The sequence below is a fragment of the Cygnus olor genome, chromosome 1 (assembly GCF_009769625.2).
Source record: "Cygnus olor isolate bCygOlo1 chromosome 1, bCygOlo1.pri.v2, whole genome shotgun sequence".
In the NCBI taxonomy this organism is placed as follows: domain Eukaryota; kingdom Metazoa; phylum Chordata; class Aves; order Anseriformes; family Anatidae; genus Cygnus; species Cygnus olor.
Window position 1 is genome coordinate 1,590,879 of NC_049169.1, and position 15,780 is coordinate 1,606,658.

At 46.8% G+C, this 15,780-nt stretch overlaps 1 long non-coding RNA gene across 1 annotated transcript; it reads left to right on the plus strand.

The window, feature by feature from the left end:
• Positions 1-4,551: 4,551 nt before the first annotated feature.
• LOC121064355 lies at positions 4,552-13,101 on the plus strand. Its single transcript, XR_005816472.1, has 3 exons — positions 4,552-7,365; positions 8,242-11,475; positions 12,842-13,101. It is a non-coding gene; the product is annotated as an uncharacterized LOC121064355 (long non-coding RNA).
• Positions 13,102-15,780: the final 2,679 nt, after the last annotated feature.

Below are 15,780 nucleotides of genomic sequence, written 5' to 3' on the forward strand. Positions count from 1 at the left end.
AAAAATGTTTCCTGACCTTGGGAGGGGCAAGAAAAAAAAACAGAGGCAGGCGAATGTATCTATATCCAACAGTGCTATGCCACACAAATTTCTTAAAGGACAGAAATTTACATTTATACCCTCAGTCTGAGCTTGTGGGCAGCTCCGGGCTGGGCTTGTAGCTGACAGAAAGACTTGAAGGGTTTCCTCTGAGCCACTGCTCCAAAGGCTTTGCTTTGGATACGACAAGCCAGTGTGCACAGAGCGTGTTCTTTGAAATGCTGCTGCCAAAATAGTTGGGCCAAAACTGTGAGTATATTGCAATTAGAAGATTATTAAATCAAAGAAAATTCTTAATTGGTGCAACAATTGGCTGTATGCATAAGATATAACGTTGCAGTCCGAAGTGGCGGTGTGAGAACTTTAAAATAACCTGGCTGGTTATTTTAAACACTGTACGCTATTAATGGGGAACAAATCCCAGCAGGCAGTGTGGTGGCTGCCGTGCCAGCCTTTTCCTGACCCTTCCCAAGCCCTGTGCCTCGTGTTCGCGCTGGGTGTTTGCTCATTTCTGGGCGGTGATGGAGGACGAGGGATAAGTGCTCAGTACTGAGCCCAGGCTGGGGAGAGCAGCACCCTGGGACCAGGGCACGTGCCCGGAGCCGCAGGGCCGATGATATCTGGCATGGTTATTCCTAAGGAACACACTGACTGGAGAGATGAAAAGCATCCGTCCTCCACCACTGGCTGCACACAGCTGGTCCTGTGTGGGTCATGCATCTGGTTCCAGCAAAACCAGGACGGAGAGGATGTGTCTGGGTTTGGGCACCCTCCAGCTACCACCTCTCTGGTCACCTCTTTCTTCCCCGAGTATTTCCCAAGTATTTTATAATGCCTTTTCCTGACATTTTTCTTCATAAAATTAACTAACCAATCTCTCATTAATTTTAAATTTGCTATTGCTAGCGTAAAGCTGTGGGCTCTGTCCTGACAAGTTGGTGCAGTCTCAAGCCTTACATGGGCTTCCCATGGTGCAAGATGACTAGCTTGTTTTCAGTGGGACAGCGACTGTCTGATGACCACTGCCTGAATTTGCTTTGGCTTTAGTTTTTGTTAATTACTTGCCAGTGGTGCTATCAAGGAGCTCTGCCAGCCAGGGTCAGCATCCGTGACCCTGCAATGAATGGCAGTGGGAAGTGCCCAGGGGGTGCCAGCAGCCCTGGGTCCCTGCTGCACAAGCACTGGGGAGCTCACCTAGCAAGAATTTAGCTGTATTTTTAATGATTTTAAAAATAACAATTAGATAATTTGGAATGGAGGTGTCAGTGCTGTTGTAACGGGCCTAATAATAACTGGTTCTCCTATTTCAAGTCCTGTGTTTAAGCAAGCACGGCATCGCTAGTCTGTTGAGGGAAGTGATTGTCCCCATCTCCTCTGCGCTGGTGCGGCCTCACCTCGAGCACTGTCTGCAGTTTTGGGCACCACGGTACAAAAAAGACGTTAAACTGTTGGAGAGTGTCCAGAGGAGGGCGATGAAGATGGTGAAGGGCCCAGACGGGAAGATGTACGAGGAGCGGCTGAGATCACTTGGCCTGTTCAGCCTGGAGAAGAGAAGGCTGAGGGGAGGCCTTATGGCGGCCTACAGCTTCCTCATGAGGGCGAGCGGAGGGGCAGGCGCCGATCTGTTCTCTTTAGTGACCAGTGACAGGACCCGAGGGAATGGTGTCAAGCTGAGGCAGGGAAGGTTTAGGCTAGACTTCAGGAAGAGGTTCTTCACCGAGAGGGTTGTCGCGCACTGGAACAGGCTCCCAGGGGACATAGCCACGGCACCAAGCCGTTTAAGAAGCGTTTGGACCGTGCTCTCAGTCATACGGTCTGAATTTTTAGGTAGATCTGTGTGGAGCCAGGAGTAGGACTCAATGATCCTTATGGGTCCCTTCCAACTTGGTATATTCTATGATTCTTTGATTCTAATTTGACGCCATTTGAAGTGTATGGTAAGTGCAGACGAGGTCAAAGGATGTGGATGGCTGCTGACTGCACTCCCTTTGACACGAGGGCAGAATTAATCTTCCAGAACACTGTGTGTCTCAGAGTCAGGCATCCTGTCTGGGCTTTATTCTCAATTTTAAAGAATAATATAGTTTCACAGGACAATTTATGACCCTGCCTGAGACAACTGTTTTGGGGCAGGTCCATTTAGTCCCAGATTGTTTGCTGACTGAGTCTGAGATGTTTGTAGAGGGCTTAGAGGTTGGCGTGCATCTGAAAATTTCAGGTAACAAAATACCCCATAAGAAAAAGTAAAAAGTGATCTCTAACAGGGAAAAATGAAAAAAAAAAAAAAAAGTATGAGTGCCAAATAAAGGATTGTAAATGTTGTGCAGAACCTCATACTGAATTATATACAGCCACAACAAAGGTAGAAACCAGTCTGAGGAACACTCCCCTTTAATAGCTTTTATTTAAAATAAATTCAAAGCAAAAATGTTCTGGTCAAAATGTTCTCAGTGGTTTACTTTTTATTTTCCTTTGGCTGTGATTCAGCAATTATTTGCAATACAAATGCAATCTGAATTAACTGTGAATCAGTATTTCTTTAGCTAGCACTACTTTTATACTTTTATTCCCTTTGCTACCTGGGAATAATAAACAATACCTGATCTGACATGGGACCAGCTGGTACATAAGGAATCCAGCATCATTTTTTAAACCAACTTAAGTCAACACACTGAATTTATATTGGGCCAGTGCTTTGCATCATATAGTTGCAGAAAGGTTTAACTCAGTTCAGGAGTTTTTAAGCTGGATTTACTTATCATTAAACCATGGCCTTAGAAATGACATCTTTCTTTGTGAAAAATGTGTTACAACTGCTCAGAACAAATCAAAAATCTTAAGATACAAGTGACCCTGCAAAGTTCCTCTGAGTAATGCTTTCTGCGTCACCCTAAAAAAAATAAAAATAAAAAAATTCTGATCTGTGCTTCAACAAATTATTAACCTGGTGGGCAAAAAGGCAATATAAAAATACTACATAACATTGCCTCAGCATCCCATTGCCCTGCTACGATGCGTAAAGGAACAGTAGTTATGTGTAGGTGTGTCCCCAAAGCAGATACTGACTTTGTGGGATTTTGTTATTGGTTTTTTTGTTTTTTGTTTTCAATTTTCTGCATAGATTGTGATGGCAAGACTGTGGGATTGTACTCAGTTACCTTGAGCTACCTAAAGATGAATATGGCCGTGCTGACATCCTTCCATTTTGTTCACACTCTCCAGCCTGTACTCAACTATATCCTGTCTGGCCATGTGAATATTGAAAGTGGATGTGGGAGGGTCAGATTTTAGTGCAGTTAACTTGAAAAGGAAATAGTTTCGGTCACGGAGTGCACGACTGCAACTTCTGCACTCCTGGACATTTTGCTAAGGAGGAACTGCTCTCTGTACATTTAAAAAATTGGAGCAGGGACATTTTTAGGAACTGTATACAGGGACCTCTATATGTCTTTAGACATTTCAGTGCTTTAGAAACCTGTCCCTAGATACCTCCCATCCTGGAAATTTGACATTCATTGTTAGTATGATCAAATATTACTCCTTGAAACTCATATTCTGATTGTTTCACACAAAAAAATGTTGTCATGCATCTTGCTTTCTCCCTCCCTAATTCCCAAACCTCTCCCCTTTCTTTTGCCATCACCACCAAACAACAGCTTCTCCATCATGAAGACACCAAACTTCCATCCAACCTCACCCCACAGACTGCCTTCAGATCTTTCTGCTTCTAGCCTCTCTCCGTAGCCACCACCCATCCTTTTCTTTCCAACCCCGTGGCTAAATTCTCTTTTAGTCCTTTACACACTCCTGCTTTGACCACTGTACCATCACAGCCTCCCAAGAGTACACATTGGGAACGCTGTTAAAAAGCCACCTCCCTTATCCTCTAGTGTACCGAGTTCCCCTTCCAACACATTCAGTGTCTTCCTACACACTCTTACATCAAAAGAAGACTTTTCTCTTCCCCTCTGAATTCATCTTTTGTAATACTGCATACTACCCATCAGTCCCCTTAGCCTGATTTTCTCATATATCAGTGTATTTCCAGCCACTCTGATGCCTTCATTGTGTGGCCCCAGTGTGCTGTAGGACACTTCCCAAGCTCACCTGCTAGGCTGGCTGCTTAACATGAGGCTTCTTAATTTGTTCTAGAAAACAATGCAATTTTGCTTGTCCTTTTAGTTAAAGTTATATTTGTTGTCAAATCCTTCCTGCACAGCAAAATGCTCCTACTGAGCTTGATTTACACAATAGAACACACCCTTTCCCTTCAAATACTGGGTTGAAATAATGTGACTAAGTTGTCAGTAGGTTTGTTGTTTCAGGCTTCCTGCTTTTTAAAGCACTGCTCCTTAGGACAGGCAGAAAAAATGGGACAAAAAGGGAGTTTCTGGAACCCCCTACGAGGTTTCAGATGGAAGGCCAAGAAGAGAGGTGTCCTTTCTAGCTGCTGTGGTATTAGATTTTATGCAACTCTAATGACGCAGCAATTAAGGCTTTATTATATACCTTTATAGCAAATAACCAGGTTAGATTACATGATTTTAACAGCACTCATCAGTAGGTAGGTCTCAGACAATTAACACAGTGGTCCAAAGGGATTTGCTACAATAGAAGCAGTGACTTAGTTAGTGGTTCGAGAGTGACAAGGTTCACCTGAGACTTACTGCAGGGTCCTGGGGGGTTGTTCTAAATTCTGTGGCTTCAAAAACTCCCTCTTAGCTCATCCTACTCCCTCGCTGGTGTATGTCTGCAGATGAGCTTGTTCCTTGAGGATTCAGCCCTGAGATGTGGGGACCCTCGGGGCACCCCAAGAGGTGTCCCAGCTCAGGGGGAAATTGTGGGTTCAGTTCCTGGAGAGCTCCAAGAGTTCTTGTTTGGGGTTGCTATTCATAGGATTACGAGGCCATTGTCTCTTGGTCAGTAATTTTCCAGGATTCGAGTCTTTTGAATATTTATTTCGAAGTCAGGTTGCGCAATCCTCTTCCCCTCACAGGAGAGTGAGACACTGTCAGCCTTCACCAACAGCGGAATGGTGTCGTGATAGCTTTTCCTTTCCTATTTATGAGATTAAATGATCAAATGGTAGTCAGAGATTTCTTATCAGGTTGCTTCCCAGAATGTGCTCTGCCTGGGGCTCTGTTTTAATGAGCTATCCTGTTCAAGGGGCGATTTCATGCTCCCAAACCTGACTACGACTTATGCCAAGAGCGGGAGCAGACTGAACCCGTCGTGCTGTACAGAAGAAGACCATCCCCACCATGCTGTACGTGAGCAGACAATCCCCATCATGCTGTACAGGAGCAGTCCATACCCACCACACCAACAACATGCCATAGAAGTCGTGGCCGGGGGAGCCAGCTGGGACGCAGTCAGAGCAGCCAAGCACAATGCACTGCATCTGCCCTGGCTTCGCTAACACAGCCGGACCACAAAGATTAATTGCATAATCCAGTGAACAAATCAGTCTGCTGGAGAAAGAACATCCATAAATCTATTTGAAAACCTCAGCGGGAGCTGGTTGCTGTCAGCTAGGCAGCTGGGACAGTTGGAGTTGTGTCATGGCAGCACTCATATGTTGATCTGGTTTGGTAACCCAGGAAATTTCAGATGGATCAGCCTCAAAGTGCCACGTTTGTACCAATTCCGTGGTTGTGGCCAATTTTTCTTGCCCCAGGAGAAGTACGGGCTCTATAAAAGGTCATCCTGTATAATCTGTTCCAAGAGCAGCTCTCATTTCGGTTTTTAGAAAATTAGAGACTGGTGAGTGAGTTTACAGTGTTGGATGAAAAGTTTATCTTTAATTCTAGCGACAAGCAATATGATAAAGTGACCAGCTGGTTTTGTGGTTAGATATTTGCCTGTCTGGACTTCTGCTGCCTAACAGTGCATTGTGTAATGTGGGCTTCCTTTTCCTTCCCTTTCTGAGCTTCTGGGTTTACTACTTTCTCCTTTCGGTCTGGTGTGCCATGAGACCTTTGTACCATTCCTGAGACAGATATCCTTTCTCACAGTCTTCTCTGATGTCTTCTGAGAGTTTTTCCTTATCTCTGAGCAGTCAGAATTGCTGTTCTTTACATTCCCTTGAGTTCACATCGTCTGGAAAATGGGACGACTGGTACTGCCTGCTCACAGGCAACAGGCTTGTGTTTCAGTCCCCTAATTAATGCAGAGAGATTGATAAAAACCACTTAATATTTCTGATTCTGCTTTTGTATGCAGTCCAGCAAAGACAAATCCCGGTCAAGATGCATTCTTTCAGCAAAATGTTTGAATTGCTCCTTAAGTATGATTAATCTGTCCAAATGCCCTGAATGCCATGCTTGTTTTCATGTAACCGTATACAATCTTTTGTAGCAGAAAATTCAAGTGGTGTCTGCTTGGACCAGAAGTGTTGCAATAAAAATTGTTTAACTCTTCTGAAGCAGCATAAGCATGCACAACAAGCAGGGCTCCTTGGTCTCCGAAACCACTTCAGCAAACTCTCCAACCATCTGTGTTGTGTTTTTTTTTGTTGTTGTTCTTATGGTTCTTTTTCAGGAAAGAGCTATAAAAGGAAAGAAATTTTTGCTGGTGGTGTCTGAATCCAAGGAACGAATTCAAGTGTTAAACCACAACTTGTAGTTAGAGGACAATGTTCATCTCTCTGCTGTCATCGTGGGACATGCTGCTGTTTCGTGTTCATTCATGGAATGCTGAAATGTCTCTCTTCAAACCTAAATTCCTCCATTTTGTGAAAGACACAGACAAGATTGCTACGTTCTGCAAGATGGAGGGCTGGAGGCAGTTACTGTCCATTTCTGCAGTTCTCCTCATTAACAAAGGAGCAATTGAGGACTCTGTCCCCTAACCAGAGATCCTGACTCAGTCATCCCTATCAATTACATCCAATGCCTTAAGAAAGCAACGTTCGAAGGGGCAGTTGCATGCCAGTCCAAGCTTTGCAGGTCTAAATCTCGGTATCAGATGGCGAGGCAGAGCAGAGGGCTTCCTTCCAGACTTCCATGCAATTCTCTCTGAAACAGTGGCTGCAGATAGTTAAGTATTACCTTCCTCTTAGTCTCCTTACAAAACGCCCTGTTTTCCACAAGAAGAGAGGTAGTTGGCATGTTTTACAAAACTGCATCTTGTCTTTCTTTCTGCTCGTGTTAAAGCTCTACTAGTTTAGATATTCGAAGTCATTTGAAGTCTTTGCAGGTATTTTCTGCTGCTGACCACGAGTTCTGATGGAAACCAGCTAAGATGTATCCAGAAAGTGCCGTTTTTTTCCTGTGGACTCTGAGGGAATCAAAGGCAACTGAGTTGAGTGGAGACATCCAGATGTTGGTATGTAAAGCTGGGTGAGATGCGTCCTCCTCCCCTAGCAGATCTTCAAAGTCAGTGACTTCTTGAGTGATTAACAGGCACAGCACGGTGTTTGGGGAGTGTTTGACATAGTGTTTGGCATCTCCTCGGTCTTCTTCAGCAAAGTATTCCCGACGTGAGAACCTGCGAGTAACCTGCGAGTAAGAGAAGAAATTTGTGCATAAGGCTGGTGTGGAGCAGCTCTTATAACTGGAGGGCTGTGGTTTTAACTCAGAAATGTAGGAAAAGAACTTGAAAAGTTATAGATGACTACAAGAGGTTGTGGAAGAAGAGCATCTGCTCCTTCGTGGGCGCCTGGTCACGTACCTTTCCCAAGGCAAGAAGGAGTAGTAGGAAAGGGAGGCGGTGATGGGAGCCCCCCTGGTCAGACACACTGATTTAGGTGAGAACGTAGGAATGTTTATGCCACCAGAGCTATCCAATGGAGGGTTTCTAAGGTGGGAGACAATCACAAGAAACAGAACTCCCACTCACACTAATTGGCGGGCTAACGAGCTACCGGCACCGCTTCCATTGAGGCTGAACCTCGCGGCTGGTAGGATGTGGACCAAGGGGCCCTGGATTGGGAGGGTGGAGAAACTGCAGAGCTCTGTAACCCATGGGGGTGTACAGGGGGAAGGGGGAGCAGGAGGATCAAAAATGGGGGTGATAGGGAGAAAAGAATATGAAAAAGGCAAAATGTGTGTGAAATGGGGTTGGTCAGTGCAATTTTCTGGCTGAACCTTGTGCCTGATGATCACAGTCTGTCCTATCTTCTTATATCTTCTCTCATTAAATCTTTTCTTAACTATACCTTTGCTGTTTGCACTCTCTCTCCCATGTGTATGCCTGCTGAAGGAGCACGTGCGGTCCAGGGAGTAGGTTGGGGTCGTGGCATCATCTGCTGGAGCCGTTGGGGTCCAGCCATCAGCCATGCTGGGCCAGAGCAGCTGGAGGAAGCAGCTGCTCTTTACTGCATTTAACAATAACAAACGAAGTCAAAGTGCTCCCAAAATGTATTATCCTAGTTTATTTTTCCTATCTCATTAAAAAAAAAAAAAAAAGAATAACAAACGGATTATATATGTGCAGGAGCATTCATCTTCCGAAAACAACCCCATGGCCTTGCGATCTTACTGAAAGCTGAAAATGTTGGCAGCATGGATAGTTTGCAAGACTGAGTTCTTTACTCTGGCCAATAACTTGTTACTACTTTTTAAAGCCTTTCAGTATAACTTTTCTAGAGTGATTACTCCGATGTTCAGCTTTTAATCTATCTTGCCTACTGAAGCTATAATCGTATCTGCATGGAATTAACCCCAGGAGAAATGCTTGCTCATTTAAAAACTGTATTCAGTGTTAATTAATGTTAGCATATTCCTTTTTATCCATGCTTTCTAAGTGCCCTGTGGCTTCAGATGAGAAATCTTGTTCCGGAAAGTACAGATTCACAAAAAAATCCAGTCTGGGACCTTTCTGCTACTGTTTTCAGAAATTCATGACAGTCCTTGTCCAAAGGCATGCCCTGCACTAGTTCATCCCTCCATCTCTGAATGTAATTCGTTAACGTGATTTTGCTATTCCAAGCCAAATTCCTAATTCCAAATTCCTTGTCTGTATTTCATCTTCTCCAGCTAAAGCTGGTGGCAGCACTCCTCAGCTCTCGTGCACATGTTAAAGGTACACAGTTGCTTTCAAGGTGCTGTGCAAGCCCTTTCCTCGCTGTGTCTGCAGTTTCCACTCTTCTCTCGAGCTCCCCTGCTCATAGATCCTTTGCCCCATCCCAAAAATCACAGTGGCAGCTGCCGGGAGACTTTCTCCTGCAGGAAGGACACACTTCTCAGCTGCATGTTTTCCTCTGGCTTATGCCAAGAAAGCGATTTGTTTTTATTTTTATTTTCTATTTTTTGCAACTTTGCAGTGCAAAAGGAGATAAGAAGGAAAGGGGAAAGCCATAAACAAAATAAACAGAGATACAGACCCAGTGGAGGCCAAAGACAAGAAACAAACCCCAGCAGTCACACTAACTGATGCACTGTTAAAAAAACCCCAGGTGAGCTGGGACTTTGCTGCTGATACAGGTGCAAACCCGAGGGTCCTTGTACTGGGGCTGCTGGTGGAAGTGTGCAGACTGGTGAAGGCGTGTGCAGGGAGTAAAAAATGAGGAATAGACAAGAAAAGGTATAAAAGGGGCCAGCTTGGTGGAAAATGGAGCTGGTCTGTATGCTTGTCTGCCCCAGCCCCATGTCCCTGTCATCGCAGTCTGTCTGTCTCCTTATTAAATCCTTTTTTACCGAGCTCTCTGCATAATCTCACATCTCAGCGATGAAACATTTCTAACCAGAATTTGCCTTTTTTAGAAGAAATTCCTCTCTTTAACCCTTCCAGCTTTATTGTCCCTTTTTCTTTTGCCTCTGGTGGCACCTTTTTATCTCACATTTGCCTCCCTGGTCTATGCAGAAGCCCCTGACTCTGCCTGGCTGCTCAGGCTTAGCACCCACCAGTATTGCTTCCCCGGCATTTTGTAGCCTTGCTGGCATACACACACAGCACTGAAGCTGTTACGTGCTGAACACACGTCCGAGATCATGGTTACGTTGCTTTCAGGAGCAGCAACATCTGCTTAATCCTCTCCTCAGCAGTAGGATGGAGAAAGGCTAAAAATAGCGTAATGGTCTGCTCCGAACCAACACAAATAATGACCTTACGACTCTGCTAACTTATTAGGCCACTCTATCCTTGGGTAATGATGCATCTCCAAAACCAGGGCTTGGAGTAACTGTCTATAAATAGCCAGCTTGGAGTGTTTGCTTTCTCAGCTTCTCTGCCAGCTCCAAGAATTCTTCGAGAAAAGCAGTGCGGCGGGCCAGCAACATACCCAGATGCCTGGTGCAGGACGTCGCTTGTGAGTACTGATTTTCTCAGGCCAAAGAGAGGAAAAATAAAAACATCCTCGTGGCAAGGACAAGCTGGGAGGCTGCACTGTGCAACCCCCTCAATCTCATCATAAAGCCAAGTCGAATCTTAATACCCTCAGCCATCTACAGACGGATGAGAAGACCGTGAAATGAAAACCAACCCTCTCCTAAGCCTGTTTTCCCCGAGCTTTTAGTCCTCTATAACAAGCTGTTTCCTTTGGCACCGTATAGAGGGCAAGGAGAGTTTCCCTGAACTTGTTAAAAGGAGGAAAATGTGTTTTGTTTTGTTTCGTTCTGTTTCCAAGCCTTTGCAGCACCATTTTTCTCCGCACGAGTGTTTTGGAGTGAAGATCTCCCAGTTACCATAATTTACAGCTTTCAAGGGCAAATGCAGGCGAGCTTAATTTCACACAATTCAGGGCAGTTTTAAAAGCTACTGTGCTCACAGGGATTTTTGGCATGATGTAACACACCTTGCCTGTACCTTGTTACACTTTCTACCATTGAATGACGTCACGTACAATGTTTTTCACCCCAAGGAAAGTAAAATGGGAAAATGCCTCCTATGACAGGCATTTATAGGCTTCTGGAAAGAGCCATTAGAAATCTTCCATCCTCCTTACTAAAAAAAAATAAAAATAAAGCGAGCAATGTTATTTTTGCTTTCAGAGAAGTCTCCTGGGGATATGATTTATGGACAAAGGCACTGTGTCCAAGCCTCTGGCTGGCAATGTTACAGCCTCGTGTTTCATCACTCGTCTCCCCCAGGATGTACTACGATCGCATAAATTGAAGGTTCGCAGCCCAAATCTGCCACCTTTCTCGGAGAAAAGGCTGCGGCATTTCTCACCGATGACCTTACGCTCTGAGAGCCGAAATTCCCCAAAGCCACGGATCCCAGAGGACAAGACCCAGAGCAACCCTGCGGCAGAAACCCCCTCTGTGGTTTCATTGGTGCCTGCCCCCACCCCATCGCCCTACATGGGAACGGAGCTGAATTTCCAAAAAACCCCGTCGGAGATCCCCGCTGAGCCAAGCAGCCACTCCACCTCTTGCTCGTCTCCCGTGTGATTTCTTGGTGGTAAAGTCCTGCCTGATGAAACACCGGCACGGAGCAAATCCTCTTGTCGAGCCCAGGAGCAGCCTTTGGAAGTGCAGGAGCCCCTCCAGCCAGGTACCGCGGATTTAAGAGCCACAGAGGCTCACGCCTGCTGAGCCGAGCCAGGGTATTCCTGTGGGCAGAGAAACCAACCCATTTCCGGGAACTCCGCCGCCTTGCAGCCAGAAATAAAAAGTTGCTGATGTGCGTCAGTGCGTAAAGCCTACGGCAAACAAATGTGGGCTCCAGGCAGTGCGTTTGGGCTCTTAGCAAAAAACGGTCCCAACTAGAATGCTGAGCACTGCGTTGTCTTCTTACTTCTTTTTATTCTTTCTCCTCCTCCTTTTCCTCCTTCTACTTTTCCTGCTTCTTCTCCTTCTTCTGCTTCTCCCTTCTTCTCCTCCTGATTCTCTTTTCTCCTGCTTTTCTTGTTTCTTCTTTCTTCTCCTTCCTTTCCCCTGCTTCTCCTGCTATTCCTCCTCCTTTCTTTCTCCTCCTTCTCCTCCTTCTCCTCCTTCTACTTCTCCTCCTCCTCCTTCTCCTTCCCCTTCTCCTCTCCTTCTCCTTTCTACTTCTGCTTCTCCTGCTTCTTCTCCTTCTCCTTTCTCCTTGTCTTCCTTCTCCTCTTTCTCTTCCTTCTCCTTTCCCCTTCTTCTCTTCTCGTCGTCCTCCTCCTCCTTCTTCTGCACCTCCTCCTTCTTTCTCTCATTCTTCTCCTTTGTCTCTTTATTCTTCTTTGTCCTCCTCTTCCTTCTCCTTATTAATCAACACATTTAGCTTTTAAAACTCACCTGCAACACCCGTAGGATAAATTTTTTTGCATCTATGCACCCCTGGGTGGGAAGCAGTGCCAGGTGTGGGTCACACTTACTTTTGCCTCTCCAAGCCTGGCGCCGGCATTCCTCATTTGCAGACCTAATTACAGGAGGCCTAATTGTTATTTCTGTACCAGAAAGCCAGCTGCTTCTTTCACAGAGAGCCTCAGCGGTTTTGGAGCTGCCATAGGGCAAAGCATTAGCACTGTGACTGCTTCCTGGGTAAGGAAACAGTTAAACTTTTTTTGATGTTGCTTTTTTCCAGGGCTCTATTTTGATTTTTTCCAGGTGCCTCTTCTAGATACAAAACTAGAGCAGGGATGCTAACCTGATGGGAAATCACTCCACCTCGCAAATCTGATCTTTAAAAATAGTTCCTAGCAACCTTTGGTACTTACCATATGCAAATAGAACAGGTGAACCAAACCCCAATACATTCCTGGGAGATAAGAGCATTTTATAATAATCTCACATCCCCAGGGGTTATACGTGCTCGGCACAGGTTATGCTAGAATTGATAAGAAATGAATTCTTCCTGGCTGAATCCCCAAAGAAAAGCAAAAGCAGATTTATTGTTGGGCCCTGCGCTATTTTGCTGTTTAAGTAACCGTTTCCGTTGCTTTTAGCTGGAAAGTGAACACAAAGGAACGTTTTAACCCCGGCAGGAGAGGGGTCGTCACTGCCGGTGCTGCCTCTTGGAACAAGCAAATTTTCTCTCTTTGAAGACACTGGACTGGTCTCTACTCCTGGTCTGAATCCAGCTTTTCTTACCCCAAAAATCTTCAGTAAAATAGTCAGTAATACAACCCTTACGTAGCCAAGGAGGAAGAAACAAAACTCCAGCAGCAAAAGGTAATAAAGTGACCTGACAAGGCAAATTATTGAAAAATTGCCTACTCAAAACTCTCTTAAATTTGCGTAGGAACTTGGAAACGAAGCACAGAAGGGGCAGGCACCACCAAAACTAGTCTGTACTTGTGTGTGTGCACTGTGACACCGCCATTTGTGCCACATTGCACGGTTCTCTGCGTGTCACTGGTGTCTTTAGGAGCCTTGTAGGGTTTATTGTTTGGGACTCCCAGAACTTGAAGAACTCATCAGCTATTTCTACCCAACCTTCCCCAGAGCGATGCATGGCGAGACAGTGGATGATAGCTCAGCCCCAAACTTGCTCCTCAGATGCTAGAAGCAATTGAAAGGGCAACTCTTACATCATTAGCTTGGACATGGGTTGGCAAAGCCCTTTGAAAATAGAAAAGATGAGCTCAGCCCCTGGTCATCTCCCTGTCCCATGGCAAGGGATGCTTTAGGATCACTTCCTTGTCTTGGTGCACAGGGCAAGGGCAAGGTGAGAAGGATCCTTTGGTGCCATGTGCTGAGGACAGGGCACAAAGAACTCCCTGGGACAGGGAACAGGCAGGACTCAAGGGGACGATGCTAGAAATCATCAGCCACGGTCATTTGACGGCTCTGTTTTTTGCAGAAGAGCCTCCTATTAAAAATGTGCTGTTCTCAGGCACTGTATTTCTCCAGTTTGGCGAATATAAGCACTTGCACTTCGCTTAGCTTACCTAAGCAAAGTTTATGAGCTACAGGGCTTGTTTTTATAAGGATTACAAAAGCCCTCCCCCAAAATCTGGTATGATGCTTTCATGTCCTCTGTGGCTTTTGAATGAATGTTTGCAGAAGTCTTTGCAGGCTGAGGATTTTCTTTACCAAATCCTGGTGTTATTGCCCTCAGCTATTTATTGCTTTAGCTCATTGTGAACTCTAACCTGCTGATTGCTTCATAACACTCGTCAGGTGAAATCTTGACTGTCCAGAGTACACAGATTAAGAAGTGTGCTTTCTAAAATACACTCAGAAGGGTTTAATGATTTGATGACCGCTTGGGCCACCAACCACAACTCTCCTTTGCTCTGAGGGAGGTTAATGGGGGTTGATGCCTTCTCCTTGGTGGGCAGAGGGAGAGTTTACCTACTTCTCTTGAAGGCTTTCTAATCGGCCGTGAAAAGTGATCCTTCAAATAGCCCTCCCCTTTCGTTGTTTTTCTGTTGTTGTGTTGTTGTTGCCTTCTCCCCTATTCGCCACCAAGACAAAACAACTTGTGGCCAATGGAAGGCGAAACGAAGACACACGAAGCCAGGAGGCCCCCAGCAAGGAGCCGGGGGGCTGCCTGGGGCAGGTTTGGGCAGGCCTGTGGGAGCAGGGCAGTCCCAGACGTGCTGCGGGTTGGAGTCCAAACGCAGGAGCTCTGCACATCTTCCAGGGCCTTGGCTCATCGCCTGGTTTCCAGTTTCGGACCAGCAAGCTCCAGCTCCAGCATTTCAGGCCTCTGACATCGACATCCCTGGGGTCCCCCACCCACCCAAAGAGAGTTTTGGCTGAGAATTTGGTTTAAGAGAGTTCTGGTATCGCACCCAACTGGATTTCCCAGGCGCTGGGGGGGGGGGAGTTGTATTTCCCCAGGGCACAGCATTTCCCCCGGGTACCTCAACGCATCCCCATGCTGAACGCTTCATCATCCCCTACCAGAAGCTGCATCCCCTCCGGTTACTGCATCGCCCTGGTACCGCTTCCCACCCTGCGTACTGCATCCTCCTGGCTCCATCCCCCCTTAAGCTGATGTGTCTCCCCCGGTATTGCAGCCCTCCTTTGAGCATTGCATCCTGCCCCCAGATATTGCGTCCCCCTGGGTTAACACATCTTCCCCCGGTATCGTATCCCCCCTTCGGGTCTTGCAGTCCCTTATTTTGGGCATTGCATCCCCCTGGGGTAACGCATCTCCCTCCTTCACGTATCACATCCTGTCTTTGGGTACTGTATGACCCCTTTGGGTGTTTCATCCCCCCCCTTGGGTATTGCATCCCCCTTTGGGTGTTGCATCCCCCTCTTTGGGTATTGCAGCCCCCTGGGGTAAAGAATTCCCCCCCCCCTCCTTTGGGTATTGCAACCCCATGGGTAAGGCATCTCCCCCTTTTGGGTATTGCATCCCCCTGGGGTAACGCACCTTCCCACCCACTATTGCATCCCTGTGCATAATACGTCTTCCAGCTTTGGGTGTTGCATCCCCACGGATAATGCACGCACGCACACACACACACACACACCCCTTTGGGTATCGCATCCCCCTGGGGTACCCCATCTCCCCCCTTTGGGCATCGCATCCCTCTGGAGTAAAGCATCTCCCCCACCACTATCGCATCCCCATGGATAACACATCTCTCCCCTTTGGGTACTGCACCCCCTTGGGGTAACGCATCCCCCCCCCCCCCCATTTCGGTATTTCATCCCCCTTGGGATAACGCATCTCCCCCCCCCCCCCCCCCCCCCATATTGCATCCCTGTGAATAACGCATCTCCCCCATTCGGGTATCGCATCCCTCTGGGGCAACGCATCCTCCCTCCCCCTACCGCACCCCCTGGGGTACCACATCTCCCCCTTTTGGGGTACCGCACCCCCGTACCACCCCCTTCCCCCCCCCCCCCCCCCGCGGGTGCCGCCCCCCCTCCCGGCCCCATCCCCTCGGGGCGGGCGCGTCCCCGTCGGGCTCGCCCGAGGCCG